General features: G+C 50.5%; 1 long non-coding RNA gene across 1 annotated transcript in view; it reads left to right on the plus strand.

Moving 5' to 3' along the window:
* Positions 1-19,635: 19,635 nt before the first annotated feature.
* LOC146870293 (uncharacterized) overlaps positions 19,636-20,579 on the plus strand; it is a 38,103-nt gene continuing 37,159 nt past the window's right edge. Inside the window, exon 1 of the long non-coding RNA XR_014959371.1 lies at positions 19,636-19,705. This is a non-coding gene — a long non-coding RNA (uncharacterized LOC146870293). The remainder of the gene's footprint in view (positions 19,706-20,579) is intronic.

Raw genomic sequence — 20,579 nt, forward strand, 5'->3', positions numbered from 1 at the left:
AGGCTCTAAAGCAGCTCTGCGGACCTGGTTCTCTGGCTCTAGAGCAGCTCTTCTGACCCGGTTCTTAGGCTCTAGAACAGCTCTGCTGACATGGTTCTCTGGCTCTACAACGGCTCTGCTGCCCTGGTTCCCTTGCTCTAAGGCAGTTCTGCTGACCTGGTTATCTGGCTCTACAGCAGCTCTACTGACCTGGTTCTTAGGCTCTAGAGCAGCTCTGCAGACCTGGTTCTCTGGCTCTAATACAGCTCTGCTCACCTGGTTCTCTGGCTCTAAAGCAGGTCTGCTGACTTGGTTTTCTGGCTGTAAAGCGGCTCTGCTGACCTGGTTCTCTGGCTGTAAAGCAGCTCTGCTGAACTGGTTCTTAGGCTCTAGAGCATATCTGCTGACCTGGTTCTCTGGCTGTAAAGCGGCTCTGCTCACCTGGTTCTCTCCTTCTAAAGCAGCTCTGCTGACCTTGTTCTCCGTCTCTAAAGCAGCTCTGCTCACCTGGTTTGTCTGGCTCTACAGCAGCTCTGCTGACCTGGTTCTCTGGCTCTAGAGCAGCTCTGCTTACCTGGTTCTTAGGCTCTAGAGCAGCTCTGATGACCTGGTTCTCTGGCTCTACAACGGCTCTGCTAATCTGGTTCTCTGGCTCTAAAGCAACTATGCTGACCTCTTTCTCTGGCTCTAAAACCTGGTTCTCTGGCTCTAAAGCAGCTCTGCTGACCAGGTTCCCTGGCTCTAGAGCAGCTCGGCTGGACTAGTTCTTAGACTCGAGAGCAGCTCTGCTGACATGGTTCTCTGGTTCTAAAATGGCTCTGCTGACCTGGTTCTTATGGTCTAAAGCAGCTCTGCTGACCTGGTTCTCTGGCTCCAGAGCAGCTCTGCTGACCTGGTTCTCTGGCTCCAGAGCAGCTCTGCTGACCTGGTTCTCTGGCTCCAGAGCAGCTCTGCTGACCTGGTTCTCTGCCTCCAGAGAAGCTCTGCTGACCTGGTTCTCTGGCTCTAAAGCAGCTCTGGTGACGTGGTTCCATGGCTCTAAAGCAGGTCTGCTGACCTGGTTCTCTGGCTGTAAAGTAGCCTTGCTGACCTGGTTCTCTGGCTGTAAAGCGGCTCTGCTGACCTTGTTCTCTCCCTCTAAAGCAGCTCTGCTAAACTGGTTCTCTGTCTCTAGAGCAGCTCTGCTGACCTGGTTTTTTTATGCTCTACAGCAGCTCTGCTGACCTGGTTGTCTGGCTCTCCAGCAGCTCTGCTGATCTGGTTTTCTGGCTCTAGAGCTGCTCTGCTGACCTGGTTCTCTGGCTCTACAAAATCTCTGGTGACCTACTTCTCTGGCTTTGAAGCACTTCTGCTGACCTGGTTCTCTGGTTCTAAAGCAGCTCTGCTGACCTGGTTCTATGGCTCTTATGCGGCTCTGCTGACCTGGTTCTCTGGCTTTGAAGCAGCTCTGCTGACCTGGTTTTCTGGCTCTAAAGCAGTCCTGCTGACCTAGATCTCTACCACTAAAGCAGCTCTGCTGACCTGGTTCTCTGGCTTTGAAGCAGCTCTGCTGACCTGGTTCTCTAGCTCTAAAGCAGCTCTGCTGACCAGGTTCTCTCCCTCTAAAGCAGCTCTGCTTCCCTGGTTTCTCAGGCTCTACAGCAGCTCTGCTGACCTCTGTCTCTGGCTCTAGAGCATCTCTGATGACCTGGTTCTCAGGCTCCACAATGCCTCTGCTGACCTGGTTCTCTTGCTCTAAAGCTTCTCTGCTGACTTGGTTCTCTGGCTCTAAAGCAACTATGCTGACCTGTTTCTCTGGCTCTAGAGCAGCTTTGCTGACCTGATTCTCTCCCTCTCCCTCTGCTGAGCTTGCTCTCTGGCTTTGAAGCAACTCTGCTGACCTGGTTATCTGGCTCTACAGCAGCTTTGCTGACCTGGTTCTCTGCCTCTACAGCAGCTCTACTGACCTGGTTCTTAGGTTCTAGAGCAGCTCTGCTGACCTGGTTCTCCGGCTCTAATGCAGCTCTGCTGACCTGGTTCTCACCCTCTAATGCAGCTCTGCTGATCTGGTTCTCTGGATATAAAGCAGCTCTGCTGACCTGGTTTCTCTGGCTCTACAGCAGCTCTGCTGACCTGGTTCTTTGGCTCTAGAGCAGCTCTGCTGACCTGGTTCTCTGGCTCTAAAGCAGCTCTGCTGACCTTGTTCTATACCTCTAAAGCAGCTATGCTGACCTGGTTCTCTTCCTCTAAAGCAGCTCTGCTGACCTGGTTCTCTCGCTCTAAAGCAGCTCTAATAACCTGGCTCTAAAGCAGCTCTGCTGACCTGGTTCTCTGGCTCTAAAGCAGCTCTGCTGACCTGGCTTCTTTGCCTCTACGGCAGATCTGCTGATCTGGTTCTATAGCTCTAAAGCAGCTCTGCTGACCTGGTTCTCTGGCTGTAAAGCAGTTATGCTTACCTGGTTCTCTGGCTGAAAAGCGGCTCTGCTGACCTGGTTCTCTGGTTCTAAAGCAGTTCTGCGGACCATTTCTCTCCCTCTAATGCAGCTCTTCTGACCTGGTTCTCTGGCTTTGAAGCAGCTCTGCTGACCTGGATCCCTGGCTCTAGATCAGCTCTGCTGACCTGGTTCTCACCCTCTAAAGCATCTCTGCTGACCTGGTTCTCTCCCTCTAAAGCAGCTCTGCTGACCTGGTTTTTCTGACTCTACAGCAGCTCTGTTGACCCCTGTCTCTGGCTCTAGAGCAGCTCTGCTGACCTGGGTCTCAGGCTCTATAGCTGCTCTGCTGACCTGGGTCTCAGGCTCTAGAGCAGTTCTGCTGACCTGGTTCTTATGCTCTAGAGCAGCTCTGCTGACCTGGTTCTCTTGCTGTCAAGCAGCTCTTCTGACCTGGTTCTCTGGCTCAAAAGCAGTTCTGCTGACCTAGATCTCTCCCTCTAAAGCAGCTCTGCTGATCTGGTTCTCTGGCTTTGAAGCAGCTCTGCTGACTTGGTTCTCCGGCTCTAGATCAGCTCTGCTGACCTGCTTCTCACCCTCTAAAGCATCTCTGCTGACCTTGTTCTCTGGCTCTAAAGCAGCTTTGCTGACCTGGTTCTCTGGCTCTAAAGCAACTCTGCTGACCTGGTTCTCTGGCTCTAGAGCAGCTCTGCTGACCTGGTTCTCTGGCTCTACAGCAGCTCTGCTGACCTGGTTCTCTGGCTCTACAGCAGCTCTGCTGACCTCGTTCTTAGGCTCTAGAGCAGCTCTGCTGATGTGGTTCTCTGTCTCTAGAGCAGCTCTGCTGACCTGGTTCTTAGGCTCTAGAGCAGCTCTGCTGACCTGGTTCTCTGGCTCTAAAGCAGCTCTGCTGACCTGGTTCTCTGGCTCTAGAGCAGCTCTGCTGAACTGGTTATCTGCCTCTACAGCAGTTCTACTGACCTGGTTCTTAGGCTTTAGAGCAGCTCTGCTTACCTGGTTCTTAGGCTCTAAAGCAGCTCTGCTGACCTGGCTTCTTTGCCTATAGGGCAAATCTTCTGATCTGGTTCTATAGCTCTAAAGCAGCTCTGCTGACCTTGTTCTCTGGCTTTGAAGCAGAGCTGCTGAGCTGGTTCTCTGGCTCTAAAGCCGGTCTGCTGACCTGGTTCTCTGGCTGTAAAGCAGTTATGTTTACCTGGTTCTCTGGCTGAAAAGCGGCTCTGCGGACCTTCTTCTCTGGCTTTGAAGCAGCTCTGCTGTCCTGGATCCCTGGCTCTAGATTAGCTCTGCTGACCTGGTTCTCACCCTCTAAAGCATCTCTGCTGACATGCTTCTCTGGCTCTAAAGCAGCTCTGCTGACCTGGTTCTCTGGCTCTAAAGCAGCTCTGCTGACCTTGTTCTATGCCTCTAAAGCAGCTATGCTGACCTGGGTCTCAGGCTCTATAGCAGCTTTGCTGACCTGGGTCTCAGGCTCTATAGCAGCTCTGCTGACCTGGGTCTCTGGTTCTTATGCTTCTCTGCTGACTTGGTTCTCTGGCTCTAAAGCAACTATGCTGACCTGGTTCTTATGCTCTAGAGCAGCTCTGCTGACCTGGTTCTCTGGTTCTAAAGCAGCTCTGCTGACCTGGTTCTCTGGCTCTGGAGCAGCTCTTCTGACATGGTTCTCTGGCTCTGGAGCAGCTCTTCTGACATGGTTCTCTGGCTCTACAACGGCTCTGCTGCCCTGGTTCTCTTGCTCTAAGGCAGTTCTGCTGACCTGGTTCTCTGGCTGTAAAGCAGCTCTGCTGACCTGGTTCTCTGGCTGTAAAGCGGCTCTGCTGACCTGGTTCTCTGGCTGTAAAGCGGCTCTGCTGACCTGGTTCTCTGGCTGTAAAGCGGCTCTGCTGACCTGGTTCTCTGGCTGTAAAGCGGCTCTGCTGACCTGGTTCTCTGGCTGTATAGCGGCTCTGCTGACCTGGTTCTCTGGCTGTAAAGCGGCTCTGCTGACCTGGTTCTCTGGCTCTAGAGCAGCTCTGCTGACCTGGTTCTTAGGCTTTAGAGCAGATCTGCTGACCTGGTTCTTAGGCTTTAGAGCAGATCTGCTGACCTGGTTCTCTGGCTCCTAAGCGTCTCTGCTCACCTGGTTCCCTGGCTCTAGAGCAGCTCTGCTTACCTGGTTCTTAGGCTCTAGAGCAGCTCTGCTGACCTGGTTCTCTGGCTCTAAAGCAGTTCTGATGACCTTCTTCTCTGGCTCTAAAGCAGTTCTGCTGACCGAGATCTCTCCCTCTAATGCAGCTCTTCTGACCTGGTTCTCTGGCTTTGAAGCAGCTCTGCTGATCTGGATCCCTGGCTCTAGATCAGCTCTGCTGACCTGGTTCTCACCCTCTAAAGCATCTCTGCTGACCTGCTTCTCTGGCTCTAAAGCAGCTCTGTTGACCTCTGTCTCAGGCTCTATAGCAGCTCTGCTGACCTGGGTCTCAGGCTCTATAGCAGCTCTGCTGACCTGGGTCTCAGGCTCTACAATGACTCTGCTGACCTGGTTCTCTGGTTCTTATGCTTCTCTGCTGACTTGGTTCTCTGGCTCTAAGCAACTATGCTGACCTCTTGCTTAGGCTCTAGAGCAGCACTGCTGACTTGGTTCTCCGGCTCTAGATCAGTTCTGCTGACCTGCTTCTCACCCTCTAAAGCATCTCTGCTGACCTGGTTCTCTGGCTCTAAAGCAGCTCTGCTGACCTCTTGCTTAGGCTCTAGAGCAGCACTGCTGACTTGGTTCTCTGGCTCTAGAGCAGCTCTGCTGACCTGGTTCTCTGGCTCTACAGCAGCTCTGCTGACCTGGTTCTCTGGCACTACAGCAGCTCTGCTGACCTGGTTCTCTGGCACTACAGCAGCTCTGCTGACCTGGTTCTCTGGCTCTACAGCAGCTCTGCTGACCTGGTTCTCTGGCTCTACAGCAGCTCTGCTGACCTGGTTCTCTGGCTCTACAGCAGCTCTGCTGACCTGGTTCTCTGGCTCTACAGCAGCTCTGCTGACCTGGTTCTCTGGCTCTACAGCAGCTCTGCTGACCTGGTTCTCTGGCTCTACAGCAGCTCTGCTGATCTCGTTCTTAGGCTCTAGAGCAGCTCTGCTGACCTGGTTGTTAGGCTCTAAAGCAGCTCTGCTGACCTGGTTCTCTTGCTCTAAAGCAGCTCTGCTGACCTGGTTCTCTGGCTCTAAAGCAGCTCTGCTGACATGGTTCTCTGGCTCTACAACGGCTCTGCTGACCTGGTTCTAAGGCTCTAATGCAGCTCTGCTGACCTGGTTCTCTGGCTGTAAAGCACCTCTGCTGACCTGGTTCTCTGGCTGTAAAGCAGCTCTGCTGACCTGGTTCTCTGGCTGTAAAGCAGCTCTGCTGACCTGGTTCTCTCCCTCTAAAGCAGCTCTGCTGAACTGGTTCTCTGGCTCTAGAGCAGCTCTGCTGACCTGGTTCTTAGGCTTTAGAGCAGATCTGCTGACCTGGTTCTCTGGCTCTTAAGCATCTCTCCTCACCTGGTTCTCTGACTTTGAAGTAGCTCTGCTGACCTGGTTCGCTCGCTCTAAAGCAGCTCTGCTGACCTGGTTCTCCGGCTCTAAAGCAGCTCTGCTGACCTTGTTTCTCTGGCTCCACAGCATCTCTGCTGACCTGGTTCTCTGGCTCTAGAGCAGCTCTGCTTACCTGGTTCTTAGGCTCTAGAGCAGCTCTGCTGACCTGGTTTTCTGGCTCTACAACGGCTCTGCTAATCTGATTCTCTGGCTCTAAAGCAGGTCTGCTGACCTGGTTCTCTGCCTCTACAGCAGCTCTGCTGACCTGGTTCTCTGGCTTTGAAGCAGCTCTGCTGACCTGGTTCTCTGGCTCTACAGCAGCTCTGCTGACCTCTGTCTCTGGCTCTAGAGCAGCTCTGATGACCTGGTTCTCAGGCTCTATAGCAGCTTTTATGACCTGGTTCTCTGGCTCCACAATGCCTCTGCTGACCTGGTTCTCTGGCTCTAAAGCTTCTCTGCTGACTTGGTTCTCTGGCTCTAAAGCAACTATGCTGACCTGGTTCTCCGGCTCTAAAGCAGCTCTGCTGACCTGGTTTCTCTGGCTCCACAGCATCTCTGCTGACCTGGTTCTCTGGCTCCACAGCATCTCTGCTGACCTGGTTCTCTGGCTCTAGAGCATCTCTGCTTACCTGGTTCTTAGGCTCTTGAGCAGCTCTGCTTACCTGGTTCTCTGGCTCTACAACGGCTCTGCTAATCTGATTCTCTGGCTCTAAAGCAGGTCTGCTGACCTGGTTCTCTGCCTCTACAGCAGCTCTGCTGACCTGGATCCCTGGCTCTAAAGCAGCTCTGCTGACCTGGTTCTCTGGCTCTAGAGCAGCTCTTCTGACCCGGTTGTTAGGCTCTAGAACAGCTCTGCTGACATGGTTCTCTGGCTCTACAACGGCTCTGCTGCCCTGGTTCTCTTGCTCTAAGGCAGTTCTGCTGACCTGGTTATCTGGCTCTACAGCAGCTCTGCTGACCTGGTTCTCTGCCTCTACAGCAGCTCTACTGACCTGGTTCTTAGGCTCTAGAGCAGCTCTGCAGACCTGGTTCTCTGGCTCTAATACAGCTCTGTTCACCTGGTGCTCTGGCTCTAAAGCAGGTCTGCTGACCTGGATCTCTGGCTGTAAAGCAGCTCTGCTGACCTGGTTCTCTGGCTGTAAAGCGGCTCTGCTGACCTGGTTCTCTCCCTCTAAAGCAGCTCTGCTGACCTGGTTCTCTCCCTCTAAAGCAGCTCTGCTGACCTGGTTCTTAGGCTCTAGAGCAGCTCTGCTGACCTGGTTCTCAGGCTCTAAAGCAGCTCTGCGGACCTGGTTCTCTGGCTCTAGAGCAGCTCTTCTGACCCGGTTCTTAGGCTCTAGAACAGCTCTGCTGACATGGTTCTCTGGCTCTACAACGGCTCTGCTGCCCTGGTTCCCTTGCTCTAAGGCAGTTCTGCTGACCTGGTTATCTGGCTCTACAGCAGCTCTACTGACCTGGTTCTTAGGCTCTAGAGCAGCTCTGCAGACCTGGTTCTCTGGCTCTAATACAGCTCTGCTCACCTGGTTCTCTGGCTCTAAAGCAGGTCTGCTGACTTGGTTTTCTGGCTGTAAAGCGGCTCTGCTGACCTGGTTCTCTGGCTGTAAAGCAGCTCTGCTGAACTGGTTCTTAGGCTCTAGAGCATATCTGCTGACCTGGTTCTCTGGCTGTAAAGCGGCTCTGCTCACCTGGTTCTCTCCTTCTAAAGCAGCTCTGCTGACCTTGTTCTCCGTCTCTAAAGCAGCTCTGCTCACCTGGTTTGTCTGGCTCTACAGCAGCTCTGCTGACCTGGTTCTCTGGCTCTAGAGCAGCTCTGCTTACCTGGTTCTTAGGCTCTAGAGCAGGTCTGATGACCTGGTTCTCTGGCTCTACAACGGCTCTGCTAATCTGGTTCTCTGGCTCTAAAGCAACTATGCTGACCTCTTTCTCTGGCTCTAAAACCTGGTTCTCTGGCTCTAAAGCAGCTCTGCTGACCAGGTTCCCTGGCTCTAGAGCAGCTCGGCTGGACTAGTTCTTAGACTCGAGAGCAGCTCTGCTGACATGGTTCTCTGGTTCTAAAATGGCTCTGCTGACCTGGTTCTTATGGTCTAAAGCAGCTCTGCTGACCTGGTTCTCTGGCTCCAGAGCAGCTCTGCTGACCTGGTTCTCTGGCTCCAGAGCAGCTCTGCTGACCTGGTTCTCTGGCTCCAGAGCAGCTCTGCTGACCTGGTTCTCTGCCTCCAGAGAAGCTCTGCTGACCTGGTTCTCTGGCTCTAAAGCAGCTCTGGTGACGTGGTTCCATGGCTCTAAAGCAGGTCTGCTGACCTGGTTCTCTGGCTGTAAAGCAGCCTTGCTGACCTGGTTCTCTGGCTGTAAAGCGGCTCTGCTGACCTTGTTCTCTCCCTCTAAAGCAGCTCTGCTAAACTGGTTCTCTGTCTCTAGAGCAGCTCTGCTGACCTGGTTTTTTTATGCTCTACAGCAGCTCTGCTGACCTGGTTGTCTGGCTCTCCAGCAGCTCTGCTGATCTGGTTTTCTGGCTCTAGAGCTGCTCTGCTGACCTGGTTCTCTGGCTCTACAAAATCTCTGCTGACCTACTTCTCTGGCTTTGAAGCACTTCTGCTGACCTGGTTCTCTGGTTCTAAAGCAGCTCTGCTGACCTGGTTCTATGGCTCTTATGCGGCTCTGCTGACCTGGTTCTCTGGCTTTGAAGCAGCTCTGCTGACCTGGTTTTCTGGCTCTAAAGCAGTCCTGCTGACCTAGATCTCTACCACTAAAGCAGCTCTGCTGACCTGGTTCTCTGGCTTTGAAGCAGCTCTGCTGACCTGGTTCTCTAGCTCTAAAGCAGCTCTGCTGACCAGGTTCTCTCCCTCTAAAGCAGCTCTGCTTCCCTGGTTTCTCAGGCTCTACAGCAGCTCTGCTGACCTCTGTCTCTGGCTCTAGAGCATCTCTGATGACCTGGTTCTCAGGCTCCACAATGCCTCTGCTGACCTGGTTCTCTTGCTCTAAAGCTTCTCTGCTGACTTGGTTCTCTGGCTCTAAAGCAACTATGCTGACCTGTTTCTCTGGCTCTAGAGCAGCTTTGCTGACCTGATTCTCTCCCTCTCCCTCTGCTGAGCTTGTTCTCTGGCTTTGAAGCAACTCTGCTGACCTGGTTATCTGGCTCTACAGCAGCTTTGCTGACCTGGTTCTCTGCCTCTACAGCAGCTCTACTGACCTGGTTAGGTTCTAGAGCAGCTCTGCTGACCTGGTTCTCCGGCTCTAATGCAGCTCTGCTGACCTGGTTCTCACCCTCTAATGCAGCTCTGCTGATCTGGTTCTCTGGATATAAAGCAGCTCTGCTGACCTGGTTTCTCTGGCTCTACAGCAGCTCTGCTGACCTGGTTCTTTGGCTCTAGAGCAGCTCTGCTGACCTGGTTCTCTGGCTCTAAAGCAGCTCTGCTGACCTTGTTCTATACCTCTAAAGCAGCTATGCTGACCTGGTTCTCTTCCTCTAAAGCAGCTCTGCTGACCTGGTTCTCTCGCTCTAAAGCAGCTCTAATAACCTGGCTCTAAAGCAGCTCTGCTGACCTGGTTCTCTGGCTCTAAAGCAGCTCTGCTGACCTGGCTTCTTTGCCTCTACGGCAGATCTGCTGATCTGGTTCTATAGCTCTAAAGCAGCTCTGCTGACCTGGTTCTCTGGCTGTAAAGCAGTTATGCTTACCTGGTTCTCTGGCTGAAAAGCGGCTCTGCTGACCTGGTTCTCTGGTTCTAAAGTAGTTCTGCGGACCTTTTCTCTCCCTCTAATGCAGCTCTTCTGACCTGGTTCTCTGGCTTTGAAGCAGCTCTGCTGACCTGGATCCCTGGCTCTAGATCAGCTCTGCTGACCTGGTTCTCACCCTCTAAAGCATCTCTGCTGACCTGGTTCTCTCCCTCTAAAGCAGCTCTGCTGACCTGGTTTTTCTGACTCTACAGCAGCTCTGTTGACCCCTGTCTCTGGCTCTAGAGCAGCTCTGCTGACCTGGGTCTCAGGCTCTATAGCAGCTCTGCTGACCTGGGTCTCAGGCTCTAGAGCAGTTCTGCTGACCTGGTTCTTATGCTCTAGAGCAGCTCTGCTGACCTGGTTCTCTTGCTGTCAAGCAGCTCTTCTGACCTGGTTCTCTGGCTCAAAAGCAGTTCTGCTGACCTAGATCTCTCCCTCTAAAGCAGCTCTGCTGATCTGGTTCTCTGGCTTTGAAGCAGCTCTGCTGACTTGGTTCTCCGGCTCTAGATCAGCTCTGCTGACCTGCTTCTCACCCTCTAAAGCATCTCTGCTGACCTTGTTCTCTGGCTCTAAAGCAGCTTTGCTGACCTGGTTCTCTGGCTCTAAAGCAACTCTGCTGACCTGGTTCTCTGGCTCTAGAGCAGCTCTGCTGACCTGGTTCTCTGGCTCTACAGCAGCTCTGCTGACCTGGTTCTCTGGCTCTACAGCAGCTCTGCTGACCTCGTTCTTAGGCTCTAGAGCAGCTCTGCTGATGTGGTTCTCTGTCTCTAGAGCAGCTCTGCTGACCTGGTTCTTAGGCTCTAGAGCAGCTCTGCTGACCTGGTTCTCTGGCTCTAAAGCAGCTCTGCTGACCTGGTTCTCTGGCTCTAGAGCAGCTCTGCTGAACTGGTTATCTGCCTCTACAGCAGCTCTACTGACCTGGTTCTTAGGCTTTAGAGCAGCTCTGCTGACCTGGTTCTCTGGCTCTAATGCAGCTCTGCTTACCTGGTTCTTAGGCTTTAGAGCAGATCTGCTGACCTGGTTCTCTGGCTTTGAAGCAGCTTTGCTGACCTGGTTCTCTGGCTCTACAGCAGCTCTGCTTACCTGGTTCTTAGGCTCTAGAGCAGCTCTGCTGACCTGGTTCTCTGGCTCTACAGCAGCTCTGCTGACCTGGTTCTCTGGCTCTAGAGCAGCTCTGCTGACCTGGTTCTCTGGCTCTAGAGCAGCTCTGCTGACCTGGTTCTCTGGCTCTACAGCAGCTCTGCTGACCTGGTTCTTAGGCTCTACAGCAGCTCTGCTGACCTGGTTCTCAGGCTCTACAGCAGCTCTGCTGACCTGGTTCTTAGGCTCTAGAGCAGCTCTGCTGACCTGGTTCTCTGGCTCTAAAGCAGCTCTGCTGACCTGGTTCTCTGAGCTGACCTCGTTCTCTGGCTCTACAGCAGCTCTGCTGACCTCGTTCTCTGGCTCTACAGCAGCTCTGCTGACCTCGTTCTCTGGCTCTACAGCAGCTCTGCTGACCTCGTTCTCTGGCTCTACAGCAGCTCTGCTGACCTCGTTCTCTGGCTCTACAGCAGCTCTGCTGACCTCGTTCTCTGGCTCTACAGCAGCTCTGCTGACCTGGTTCTCTGGCTCTACAGCAGCTCTGCTGACCTGGTTCTCTGGCTCTAGAGCAGCTCTGCTGACCTGGTTCTCTGGCTCTAGAGCAGCTCTGCTGACCTGGATCTCTGGCTCTAGAGCAGCTCTGCTGACCTGGATCTCTGGCTCTAAATCAGCTCTGCTGACCTGGATCTCTGGCTCTAAAGCAGCTCTGCTGATCTCGTTCTTAGGCTCTAGAGCAGCTCTACTGAAGTGGTTCTCTGTCTCTAGAGCAGCTCTGCTGACCTGGTTCTTAGGCTCTAGAGCAGCTCTGCTGACCTGGTTCTCTGGCTCTAAAGCAGCTCTGCTGACCTGGTTCTCTGGCTCTAAGGCAGTTCTGCTGACCTGGTTATCTGGCTCTACAGCAGCTTTGCTGACCTGGTTCTCTGCCTCTACAGCAGCTCTACTGACCTGGTTCTTAGGTTCTAGAGCAGCTCTGCTGACCTGGTTCTCCGGCTCTAATGCAGCTCTGCTTACCTGGTTCTCTAGCTCTAAAGCAGTTCTGCTGACCTGGTTCTCTGGTTGTAAAACAGCTCTGCTGACCTGGTTCTCTGGTTGTAAAACAGCTCTGCTGACCTGGTTCTCGGTCTGTAAAGCGGCTCTGCTGACCTGGTTCTCTCCCTCTAAAGCAGCTCTGCTGACCTGGTTCTCCGGCTCTAAAGCAGCTCTGCTGACCTGGTTTCTCTGGCTCTACAGCATCTCTGCTGACCTGGTTCTCTGGCTCTACAGCAGCTCTGCTTACCTGGTTCTTAGGCTCTAGAGCAGCTCAGCTGACCTGGTTCTCTGGCTCTACAGCAGCTCTGCTGACCTGGTTCTCTGGCTCTACAGCAGCTCTGCTGACCTGGTTCTCTGGCTCTAAAGCAGCTCTGCTGACCTTGTTCTTAGGCTCTAGAGCAGCTCTGCTGACCTGGTTCTCTGGCTCTAGAGCAGCTCTGCTGATCTCGTTCTTAGGCTCTAGAGCAGCTCTGCTGATGTGGTTCTCTGTCTCTAGAGCAGCTCTGCTGATGTGGTTCTCTGTCTCTAGAGCAGCTCTGCTGACCTGGTTCTTAGGCTCTAGAGCAGCTCTGCTGACCTGGTTCTCTGGCTCTAGAGCAGATCTGCTGATCTCGTTCTTAGGCTCTAGAGCAGCTCTGCTGATGTGGTTCTATGTCTCTAGAGCAGCTCTGTTGACCTGGTTCTCTGGCTCTAAAGGAGCTCTGCTGACCTGGTTCTCTGGCTCTAGAGCAGCTCTGCTGACCTGGTTCTCTGGCTCTACAACGGCTCTGCTGCCCTGGTTCTCTTGCTCTAAGGCAGTTCTGCTGACCTGGTTATCTGGCTCTACAGCAGCTCTGCTGACCTGGTTCTCTGGCTCTAAAGCAGCTCTGCTGACCTGGTTCTCTGGCTCTAAAGCAGCTCTGCTGACCTGGTTCTTAGGCTCTACAGCAGCTCTGCTGACCTGGTTCTTAGGCTCTACAGCAGCTCTGCTGACCTGGTTCTCTGGCTCTACAGCAGCTCTGCTGACCTGGTTCTCTGGCTCTACAGAAGCTCTGCTGACCTGGTTCTCTGGCTCTACAGCAGCTCTGCTGACCTGGTTCTCTGGCTCTACAGCAGCTCTGCTGACCTGGTTCTCTGGCTCTAAAGCAGCTCTGCTGAGCTCGTTCTTAGGCTCTAGAGCAGCTCTGCTGATGTGGTTCTCTGTCTCTAGAGCAGCTCTGCTGACCTGGTTCTTAGGCTCTAGAGCAGCTCTGCTGACCTGGTTCTCTGGCTCTAAAGCAGCTCTTCTGACATGGTTCTCTGGCTCTACAACGGCTCTGCTGCCCTGGTTCTCTTGCTCTAAGGCAGTTCTGCTGACCTGGTTATCTGGCTCTACAGCAGCTCTGCTGACCTGGTTCTCCGCCTCTACAGCAGCTCTACTTCAGGATTTCTTTCAAACCAGATTGTTCACTTTTTCAGTGACTTACTTCTTCAGAGGACTTGAACGCAGACCACTTCAGGCCTCTTATTACTACAGTGAGTGTTTATTTCTTCTAAAACTCCTGGCATGTCGGAATCCCAGAAGAAAGCCCTTTTCAGGGCCTGCTCTTCATGTGGGAAGAAGAGGCTACATGTGGACGACAAGCATGACCTCGGTCTATATTGCCTTTATCCTGACCACGTGCCTAAGGACTGCAAAATATGTAGGCCTTTCCCTCACAAGACCTTGAGAGACAGAGAGGGTCGTCTGCTTATCTGGCTGGACAGGCTTAAGGACAGGGAGAGTGTGGTATCCTCAGAGGCAAGCTTTTCCGGAACCTCTGAAGTCTCCCTGAAGAGGCCGAGAGTGACGTCTCCTGGCCCCTCAGACGCTCCTCCTATGAGAGACGGTCAATCTGTGGATGGATTTTTGCTACAAATGTTTTAGGCAGCATTATAATGGAATAATTGCCCACCAACCAGTTATGGATCCGAAGACAGTTGAAAGTCTACAGAGAGGGAAAACGAACACCTAATTGAGAATTCCTTAGTGGTACGATAAGTTGCTTGCCTGAAGCAGTGGGGGTTTAGGACACGTCGGGCTTTTGTTTAAAAAAAACAATATAACTAATAATACATTTATGATGTTGTCTATTTTACTTCAGAGTAATGTTGTCTGACAAACTTTGTGATGGCATGGACATGTTAGGGATTTTGGGTGCCCTGGGCTAAAACTAATTTGGGGGGCCCTGTACAGTACAGCTTTGATTTTAAATGATGTACTTTCAGCTCTGCCATACCCTATTTAGCCAGGCTACTAACAGTGCACAGGCACTGTAGTCGAAATTCTAAAAGCGTTTACATCTAATATTCAGAGATAGTGATGTGTTTTCACTGTTGTAACAAAGCAGCAGCCCACTAATTTTACAGTGAATAATATCTGTGATATCCTCCAATTTCTCATATGTGAGGACCCGCTTGGATCGAACTTTTTTATGGTTAACTTTTTTATGGTTGTTGCATGAAACAAACACATTTCTCTGCAAATAGTAATAGACTCCCTCACATCTATCACATTAAACAGAAATTAAACAAAAAGGTATTTGCAAGACTCTGTTTAGGAATGATTCCAGGCCATCCGGGCAAAAACAGAACTGTCTCTTATCAAGTGGCCCTTGGAAGGCTGGATTGCAGAGCATTTAGAGGTCTCCTTTTGTAATTTAGCACATAAAACTTGATGGGGCACGACATGCCCATACTTGTGTACAGGGGTGAGTGAGGTGACCATATGAATTTGGGTGCGCATTTTAATGCAGAGTGGGGCGAATGAATGTATGGTTGGGGGTGGGCTTATATGAGTGAGATTGCAGATTGAGCAGTGAAGGGGACAGGTGTGAAGCATCACATGAGTGCAGGTTGAGTAATGTGCTCGTGTGACTGCATGGTGAGGTACAGGCTGAACAGCACAAGTGCATTGTGAGTGCAGAGAGATCACTGTGAGTGGAGGGTAAGTGGGTGAATGGTGTGAGTGCATGGGGATCAGTGTGAGTGCAGGGGTGAACGGGTGAATGGTGTGAGGGCAGGGTGATCAGTGTGAGTGGAGGGTAAGTGGGTGATTGGTGTGAGTGTATCGGATCAGTGTGAGTGCAGGGTGAGGGTGAAAGTGAAGGGCGAGAATGAGGAGCGAGTTGTCTGAATGCAAGGTGCAATCCCAGACACTTGAAGTAACTCAGCATGTTATTGACGGCAGCGTAGGGTTTCAAATTTGTTAAACTATTGCCATTATGGCAGTAACTAGGGATCAGGGTGGAGGAAAGAAATAATATGCTGATCCCTCAACAAACTTCCAGTCTTATGATTAGGGTTGCCAGCTCATTATTTTGATGTCACAGACGGTATAAAAATAAGCAGTCATCTAAAGCTGTATTTTCAGCACTTGTCTGTGCATACTTTGAACAGCAAATATAAATAGAAATAACTTTTAATTGTTTTCTAGAGCTGCTTGAATGATCCATGACTGATAATAAAAGGGAACAAAGACAGAAAAGTCGCATTACAAATAAATACATACTTCTTTATTTATAACCATAATTAGTGTCCAGACAAGCAATTTGAAGGCTGTTTAAACAACACATGGCTGGCTGGCATTTTGCGCGCCTGCCTGTGTAATTTTAAAAGAAACTTTCAGGGACGTTTTAAGGATTTTGGGGGCCTTGGGCAAAATGTATTTTGGGGGTCCCTGTTAGGACCAGCTTTGATTTTTATGATCCAGTCTCCGCTTTTTCAAGCCTTCTTTGGTCAAATACTAAATGTGTGTACATCTGATATTCAGGGATAGTGATGTGTTTTTTCAGTATGTAACACAACTGCAGTCTACTAATATTACTGCAAATAATCTCTGTCACACCCTCCCATTTCTCATATGCGAGGTCCTGTATTGATCTGAAATAAACTTTTTATATGGATGTTGCATGACGCATCAACACATTTTGTCTGCAAAATGTCTATAATAGACTCTTACACATTAAAAATGAATGATAGAAAACGCTATTTACAAAATTGTGTTAAAAAAAAATTCAAGGTCATGAGGGCAAGACTTTAGAACAGAGCTGGCTCTTTCAGCCCCCCTCCCCCCAACTCCTTTGAAAGGCTGGGGCCCTGGGCCAGAGACCACTTTCCCCATGCCTTAAAACGTCTCTGGAAACTTTGTTGCCTTTCTTGGAAGAGCTAACTCTGCCAGGAGGGGGTTAATTCATAGAGCTGAAATGCCTCAGCTGCAATGGAAGGCAAGGGGTCTCCTCTGCTGTGATATCGCAAAGGAACAGGACTGTCTGTTGGTTTGCTTTCGGTTTTAGCAGAGGAGACATCCTGCCTCCCACTGCAGCTGAAGCATTTCAGCTCTGTGAATTAACCCCCTCCTGGGAGAGTTAGCAAGACAAAAACATGGGCACGTAGTGCCCCATCGATTTTCCCCTCCCTCCAACCATACCGGAGTTCTTAGAGTGGAGTGCGCGCCTCCCCTGAGATGGTGTCGCGCCCCACAGATTGAAGAACTCTGCTCTAAACTGATAAAGGCCTTTGGGAGTGGAAAAAGCGGTTTTTCCCTATCCTGTTCTCTTAATGGCACCTGCCAGTAGCCTTTACACAAATCCAATGTGCTGACATACTGGGCTTTCGAGTCTTTCTATCATTTCATCAACCCTGGGAAGGGGATATGCATCGAATTGGGATATTTTGTTTACTCGCAGAAATCTATACAGAATCTAATAGACCCATCGGGTTTCGGCACTATGACTATCTGGGAGCGCCATTCACTTTTGGACGGTTCAATGATCCCTAGTGCTAACATTTGCTGAATCTCTTGGTCTATTGCTTCCCTCCTGGCTTTAGGGATACAATATGGTCGTAACCTCACCTTCTTTCCAGGCAGGGTATGAATTTCATACTCTATGACCGTTGTTCTACCTGGGATCAAGGAAAAGACCTCTTTTAATGGTTGTAGAGCACGTGTCAAGTCCTGCTTCAGTGAGTCAGGCAATTCTGGGTCGATACTTCGCTCCGCCAAAGCTAAGGAGGAGGTTCCCACTAAAACCGGACGGGGGCCCTCCCATTTTTTAGCCTATTGATATGATAAATTTGAGTGTTCTTCTTGTGTGGGTCTAATTCTAGTTTGTATGTTACTGGGGTTACCTTTTCTATGATGGTATAGGGGCCTTGCCATTGACCTAACCGCTTTTGTTCCGAGGTGGGCATCATAAGAAGGGCCTTGTCTCCCACCTCCAAGGCACGTTCTCTAGCTTTCTTATCGTATTGCATTTTCTGGTTGGATTGGGCTTTCTCCATGTTTCTAACGATCTCGCTCACCTGATTAAGGTGAGTTTTTAGACCAGATACATATTCTAAAAGGGGTTTGGAGTCATCCTTCTCTTCTTCCCATTCCTCTCTGGCCATGTCCAAGAGAGTCCGGAGTTGTCTCCCGTACAACAGTTCAAAAGGGGAGTAGCCTGTACTTTTCTATTGCCCGCATCGGATGGCAAACTGGGCCAGGGGAAGCATATCCTCCCACTTTCTTGCCTCCAAATTCAGCACTTTCTATAGGGTCGTTTTAAAAGTGGAATTATATCGTTCCACCAGCCCATCTGTTTGGGGGTGGTATTTTTAGTTGATGGCATACCTGTCACATTAACCTTGAGGTAAAGGGGTTCCTTGGTCGGTAATAATCTCTCTCGGGAAATCCCACCCGTGAAAATATGTCAAGCATGGCTTTAGCTATCTGAGTCGTGTTTGGATGCCGGAGAGCTACGACTTCTGGAAACCTTGATGCTTAGTCTACAAGGACAAATACATTTCGGTATCCGCTACGGGAAGGGAGAAGAGGCCCAATGATAGCCATACCCACCCGTGAAAAGGGTTCATCGATCACTGGCAGAGGTCTCAAAGGAACCTTGGGGGGGGTACATATCGACTATGCTTTTGACAGACTGCACATTCTTTGCAATAGCGACGGATTTGTTGGAAAATCCCTGGCCAATAGAATCTATCTATAATAGCCTTCTGTTTTATCGGTCCCGAAATGTCCCCCCAAAAGGTGGCTATGGGCCAAGAATACGACTTTCTCCCTAAAGGGTTGGGGTACTAATAACTGGGTTGGCATCGCTTTTCCTCCCTTCCTGTGCAACAGGCCTTGATGTATGAAAAACTGGGGACCTACTTGATGGGGATCCTCCTGATTGGTGGTTTGTCGCCAGGCCTCTTGAAGGGTAGGGTCTTCCCTTTGAGCAGAGTGAAAATTACGATCATGGTCCCAGAGATCTTGGCCTGGGATAGTGAGGATTGCTGGATACCCACTTTTCTTTTCTCTTATCTTTTGTTTTCGGCTTTTCCGGTCTTTACCTCTATTGAAATCCCGTTCTGGGTCTTGGGCGAAGGGAGCTGTTTCTCTCCATTCACGTCCTTCTTTCCATGCCTCCTGGAGGAGATTGTCAATATGGGCGTAATCGTTGCCCAGAACCAAGGATTCAGGTAACCTTGGGATCAAACCCACTCTCAAGGGGACTGGAGGATTAGTTGTTTGATGTTGGACGGTTATGTTAGCCGTAGGATACTTCTTGCTATCTCCATGGACACATTGGATAGTAACTACCCCTGTTGTTCGTGGAACACCCCCTGGAATCGCTTGTGGTCGCATGACGCTTTGCAGATATCCTGTATCCACCAAGGCATTTCGATGTTCTCCGTTAACCAACACCTTTTGATGAAAAGGGAGGTCCTTTCCTGTGGAGTGGCAATACATGGTTCCCCACCTCCATGGGTTCTTCATTTTTGTGGACATGCCCCGGCGATGTGACCGAAGGCACCGCAATGAACACACTGTGGTCCGGAGGTTGGGGGGCGGGGGGGGATCGTGGTGGTATGGTCACAGGACCCGGGGTCAGAGTCACTGTTTCGGATCTTCGGGGGTTTGAGGGAGTCTTGGTGGGTCTTGTGGGTGCCCCCCCAGACTGTTTCCACGGTGTGTCGTCTCTTCCTCTTTGTAGCTCTTGAGCCCGGAAGTAAGTCGTTGCTGCTTCCACCACTCTGTCTAATGTAAGGTTGGTTTGTTGCCTGACCCATCTCTGCATCGGTGGATGTAGAGATGTTAAAAATTGCTCCAGGCAGATCTTTTCTATGAATTCTTCTTTGGATGATGTTGTTTGTTTCAACCATCTCTCTACCATGTCTCTCACCCTGAAATATAGAGCTCTGGGGTTTTCTTGTGGCCCTTCCTTCATCTGGCGTAACTTAATCCGATGAGTCTCCTCATCTATGCCCATATGTTCCAGGATACTCTGTTTTACGTCCTAATAGGGGTTGGTACCGGTCTGATTGGCCGCCTGGTAAGCTGCTTGTAGGCCTCCTTTTAGAAGAGGGCCTAAATATTGTCCCCACTTCTCTTCCGGCCACATAGCAGCCCTGGCCATTATCTCAAAGTTTGAGAAAAATAAATCAGGATCTTCTCCGGGGGCATACTTTTGTAGAACAACTGAGGGCAAGGTGGTATGTACTCTTGGTTGACCGAGGGTTTCTGCTAACTTGCCGATCATAGATTCCTGAGAATGACTGTTCTTGAAGGGTTTTGTGCAGGGACGCTCTGTCTGCCTCCGCCACCTCTAGAAAGCATCCCATGATTTTCTCTAGACGTTCTTGTCCTTCCACCATCTTGGTCACGACGGCCTCCATTTCCCCCGATCCCACTTCTGACACCACCTGTCGGACGGATGGGCGGAAACAGAAGTGAGGAGGCCGTAATTGGTTAATAGTGGTGGTTTTATTCTTCAATCGTACAAGTTCGTTATAGGAAAATCTTTACATATGCATGTATATATAAGGCTGTTCTGAATGTCTTTAGAACGTTTCTTCACGCTCTTCCACTTCTTTCTTCCTTCTTTAGGTATTCCCCTGCCGGTGGACGGGTTCCCTGGAGGCTTGGAGGGATGGAACAACACAACAAAAGGAAGTGGTAAGTATGTATGAATTGGAAGGGGAATTATTCTTCCACCACACCCAGGTGAATTACGGAAGTGTCAAAATAAAATAATAAAAAAAAAAATATATATATATATATATATATATATATATATATATATATATATATATATATATATATATATATATATATATATATATTAATATATATATTACCTACTGGCGGTCGCCAGTAGATAGTTATAGTTAGGACCCTGTTTCCATAGGAAATCCGCAACATTCTATTTTGAATAACTTTGGCGCCGGTCGACGAATCCTCGCGAATTTCTCAAAATAGGTGGGGCGCTACGCTCCGCTCCTACCCTGAAAGTCTCGGGGGGGATTCGTCAAGCGGGGGCTGAGATAAAAGGGGGGTCCCAAAACGCGTTTTTCCCATGCATTTTTCCATAGGACCTTTAGACAGGGCTACAGCCCGAACGGCTGAACAGAATTACTAGAAATTTGGCAGAGAGGTAGTCCTCAGGTCAAGGAAGTGCCTTTTGTAGGTTTGGTGTAAATCTGTTCAGTAGATTCTGAGAAAATAGCCTTTAAATCAATATATATATCTGAGCCAGCTTACGGTACGCTTACTGTAAGCTTACCGTACGCGTACGGTGGCGTGCGCGAGCGCGATTCTGATTGGCTGTTAGATCTTAGTAAACATTCGAATCGGCCGAAACCAGGAAGCGGCGGCCGCCATTTTCTCTCTCGCACTCTGAGGGGGGGGCTGTAAACAAAGGCAAAAAACATATAAAGGGGCTGTTTAGACAGCGCCCATGCACATAGCCATGTTAGTTGAGTCCTCAAAGGCCAAAAACGGTAAATTTTTATTTTTTGAAAATTTCGCCGATTACGCTTACCGTACGCGT

The sequence above is a fragment of the Triturus cristatus genome, chromosome 1_1 (genome assembly GCF_964204655.1).
Source record: "Triturus cristatus chromosome 1_1, aTriCri1.1, whole genome shotgun sequence".
Lineage (NCBI taxonomy): Eukaryota > Metazoa > Chordata > Amphibia > Caudata > Salamandridae > Triturus > Triturus cristatus.